Consider the following 4680-nt stretch of genomic DNA (forward strand, 5'->3'; position numbering starts at 1 on the left):
TAGTGTGTGTGAGAGCTAAAATTTCAGTAGTGTGTGTGAGAGATAAAATTTCAGTAGTGTGTGTGAGAGCGTTTCAGTAGTGTGTGTGAGAGCATTTCAGTAGTGTGTGTGAGAGCATTTCAGTAGTGTGTGTGAGAGCTAAAATATCAGTAGTGTGTGTGAGAGCGTTTCAGTAGTGTGTGTGAGAGCGTTTCAGTAGTGTGTGTGAGAGCATTTCAGTAGTGTGTGTGAGAGCTAAAATATCAGTAGTGTGTGTGAGAGCTAAAATTTCAGTAGTGTGTGTGAGAGCTAAAATTTCAGTAGTGTGTGTGAGAGATAAAATTTCAGTAGTGTGTGTGAGAACGTTTCAGGAATAATGTCCCTTACGGCACCTCATAGTTTACCATGCACCTGTTTGCTACTGAATTCTCATAGTCAAACCAGTACTTTTGGTTTGGGAACAAGTAGTCCTGTAAGATAAAAGTGCCAGTGAAAAAGATGTTTATATTTATATTTTGTGCATGAAACAAAGGCAGACACAATCATTTTAATATTATATACTATATTAGAATATACAGTTCTTCACAGTTTGCATGCCAGCTAAATACAGTGCAAATCTACTGATCTAATTTTAAAAATAGCATCTGTAAAGTGATTATTGGACTTTGTTAAAATGGCACCAAACAAATAGCTAAGGATTTCACAAACACTGGCAAAACAGTTTTTGTTGTTTTTGCCATTTACAGTGATGTTCAGACTAACAGGACAAACTAAAAGCAGCATCACTCTGCAGTGGATTAAGATCAGCAACAATGTCGGCTTTATTCTCCAGTTTAATGGTACAGAGACAAACATCAGTGCACCAGCTGGAAATGGACCAGTAATTCACACTGTCTCATCTCTCACTGCTGGAACTCAATACACATTCACTCTCTACTCTGTGTTTGAGAACGTCAGAAGCAGTGGAGTCAGCATTACTGCAGTCACTGGTATGATACTACATTTCTTGCTCACTGTATCCCCCCATTATAATATCTGCTTATATATGTGTGTGTTTATATATATATATATGGAACAGTAGACAGTATGTGCAAATATTTACCTGAGATTACAACGATAAATGTCAAGAAGTGTACTCTTTTTTACCAGCAGTGATGATCACACTTTATGGCAAAAGGGTTTGTGTTATAATACTGGTGGCTCTGGTTTAATAGACAGTGCCGATGAAATGCATCTACCAAACGTCTTATCAATAAAACAATAAAAACAACAGAAAGAAAATAGAAATTAAGATGAAAAAAGTTATTTTACATTATTATGTTTATGTCTATATCCAAACAACTTCTGATTTTTTTTATTTTTTCCTGAACAAGAACGAATCCAACAATATACTATGTTTTTCTAGAGGTGTTCTGTCTTTGTACATTGCCATACCCAATGAAATTGTGTCTGGTATAGCTTTATAACTTGCCAGGAGTTATATATGTTCAGATTAACCAGTTATAGAGTGTTAATATGAAGTGTTTCTTCAGAGTAAGACGTGCAGCTCAGACTGCTTTCTAATCCTCGTCTGTAATTTTATTTTCCAACTCTTTGTTACATGTATTTATTTTATATGGCTATATAAAGATGATAAAAAAAATTCTATAGGTGTTTGTGGGAGCTTAAATTATTGAATTGAAGTAGTGAATTGTGTTATCTTAGTTGTCTTCTGAGGTGGGGATATTTAAATAAATAGTTTGTTTTCAGTTCTCATTTTTTCAAAGGACATGATGATAAGAGTGTGGATTTTTGAATCTTTTAAAACCTTTAAGAAGCCAAAACTTAAAATGTACCATCTGCTGAGTTAAGCTGCAGCTTGGAAATTTTTGAAAAAGATAAAGTAATGTAACAACTTTATCTTTAAATAGTTGATTTAATTTAAAAGACTGGTAATAGGACATTTTTCTTAGTCATGGGGTCAGCAACAATTTTGGTCTTAAATATACTTATTTTTCACTGACTGAACTTGCTATGAATAATTTTCTTTCTCAGCTCCTCTAAACACAGACAGCTTCATGTCAATTGCACAAACTGAGAGCAGCATCACTCTGCAGTGGAATAAAGTCAACAACAATGTCAGCTTTGTTCTCCAGTTTAATGGTACGGAGACAAGCATCAGTGCACCAGCTGGAAATGGACCAGTAACTTACACAGTCTCATCTCTCACTGCTGGAACTCAATACACATTCACCCTTTACGCTGTGTTTGAGAACGTCAGAAGCAGTGGAGTCAGCATTACTGCAGTCACTGGTGAGTTATTATATTCACACAATTTAATTTTTTATTTCACAAAAACCTAAGATAAAATACAAAAAAGGCTTTTAGAACCACCTTTAGCAGCAATAACTAATAATTTTATCTATAATGGCAAATAAATTTTGTTTTGGGCTTTTCTTTTTAAATTTCAATTTAAGCAGTGTTTCAATTTAAGATGCCAGGAACCTGAACTGAATATGCCTTTTTTATTTAAATGTAGTTTGTTATCTGAATCAAACATCTCATTACTGAGAGGGTGCTGGTGCTGAACGTAACACTGATCATAGTGCCATCTAGTGGGAACACAAAATTAAACATTTAACACTTCCCTACACAGATCCAATCAGGTTGACCAGAGCCATCTAAAATTTGATCAGGAAAGCCTTAAGAAGATGGTGTAACTGTATTGTGAGTTTTTATGAAAAGGCACTCTGTCAACATGGTGAAGTTTTGTGTGTCCCCATAAAGAAGGAAATTCCTGTAAAGTATGGGTATTATAGGCTACAAACTGTCTGAAAACAGTCCCAACATGACCACATCTTTAAGCCAATAGTAAGGGATACTTAGAGCACCAAATAGTGGGAACAGGAAATGTCATGTTTTGTACTTTGACATACTCTTCCTCACAGGCTGAGCAAATCCACGTGAAAAGAGGTCTGAATAAACTTTAGACCATAATGATTCTGTCGTGTGAAAACTGTGAGGCTTCATTTCACAGTCAGTCAGGATAGTGAGGACATTTTCCATGATCAGGAAATTGCTGAGGGGCTTGGAAAGCTTAAAAAATCTTGAAAATTAGACTCACCTCAGTCATGATGAAAACTTATGAAGCTCATGTGGAAATTTATCAAGACAATTTGTAATCACTCATCTTCCTGCTTTCCTGGGTGTGCAGTTGGTTTTCTGTTCATTACATGATAACCACTTTCCCGTGTTGTCAGTCTCAATACTGACATCAAGTCCAATCATCTTCTAGCCCACCTTCTCTGATCCAATCAGCGTCTGCTTTGTGTGGTTTAAATCTGTGCTCACCACCATGCACCCCTTTAGACTCTCTTTCATGCAACCCACCTCCTCCCCATCTTCACCTCAGACACCTCAGCCAGAACTCTATTCAAATCTCAGTCTTCATCTTCACCACCACCAGTGCCTGGAGGAGGGTCTTGTCCTAAATCCTGTCATCACCGGGATTCTGTTCTACCATGATTGGTAATCAGAGCATAATAGGCAAATACATTGATTTCTCTATCTCAATAAATCAAGTTTAGTTCTTCAAATTGATCTTTACTAATTAAAATACTTCATAGTTTTTGTTCATGCATGTGGCAAAATTCCTCTTTAGCCCCAACTGCAGTATTTAAATGAAGCAACCCAAGTGATACGTTTCATCCACATGTATGAAAATTGTCGTCCACCCAAACCAATCCGAAGGTTCATTGTTCAAGTCCTGCTAAAGGGACGCAAGCTAAAGGGTTCTTGGGCAAGAACACTTCAGCATGTGTCCAATGCATCCACCAGGGTGTGATTGTTTATGTGATAGTTAGCAAAGTAACTCAAGCATAGAATACAGTGCTGTATCAATAAAGATGATTTGGCTTGTAATACAAAGTGCTTGTTTGTCCTGCAGGTGTTGACTGCATAAATTCCCAGTGCTTTGATCCCTGTCAGAACTATACTGCTCTGAATGATGATTGGCGGTCAACAAATAATACAAACATTCAGGACCTACACTGTGATCGTAATATTGACTGGCAAGGCTGGTATCGCCTGTTTCTCGGGCAATCCAGTGCTCGTATTCCAGAGAGGTGCATAGACTCAAACAGGTGTGGGACCCATGCATCTTTGTGGATAACACAACCTCATCCCACACAGGTTGGTGAAATTGTGAATCGCACTGTGTGCAATACTTGGCTTGGCAGTTGCTGCTATTTTAACTCACACACGATCAAAGTCAAACTCTGCTATGGAAACTACTATGTCTACAAACTTGAAAAGCCAGTCACGTGCTATCTTGCATACTGTGCAGGTATTGTTATACTTTAAGTATTACTAAAATATACCAAATTCATATTTATTGAGGTTTCCTTAAATTCACATGTTCAAAACAATTGCTCCACAATGAATGCAGAAATTGTATTTATTTTTTACTTTAAATAGAGGCGAATGGAACAGACCCTGAAGTTCCTTCAACCACAATGTCTCCAGGTATTCACCTGATTGACTCTTGATAAAAATAGTAAGACTTCAAAAACATCACATTCTACCTTAATTGACATGATTACTTTATTTTTCTCATTTGTTCGTTTAGCTCCTTCAAATGCACAAAACCTCATATCATCAGGACAAAATGAAACCAGCATCACTCTGCAGTGGAATAAAGTCAACAACAATGTCAGCTTTGTT

At 36.8% G+C, this 4680-nt stretch overlaps 1 long non-coding RNA gene across 1 annotated transcript; it reads left to right on the forward strand.

Annotated features, from left to right (window-relative positions):
* Nucleotides 1-2056: 2056 nt before the first annotated feature.
* On the forward strand, nt 2057-4625 carry LOC102206951 (uncharacterized). Its single transcript, XR_312596.2, has 2 exons — nt 2057-2271; nt 4586-4625. It is a non-coding gene; the product is annotated as an uncharacterized LOC102206951 (long non-coding RNA).
* The last annotated feature ends 55 nt before the right edge of the window (nt 4626-4680 follow it).

Source organism: Pundamilia nyererei, unplaced genomic scaffold (genome assembly GCF_000239375.1).
Source record: "Pundamilia nyererei isolate P.nyererei 1_Seehausen unplaced genomic scaffold, PunNye1.0 scaffold02802, whole genome shotgun sequence".
Classification (NCBI taxonomy): Eukaryota; Metazoa; Chordata; class Actinopteri; order Cichliformes; family Cichlidae; genus Pundamilia; species Pundamilia nyererei.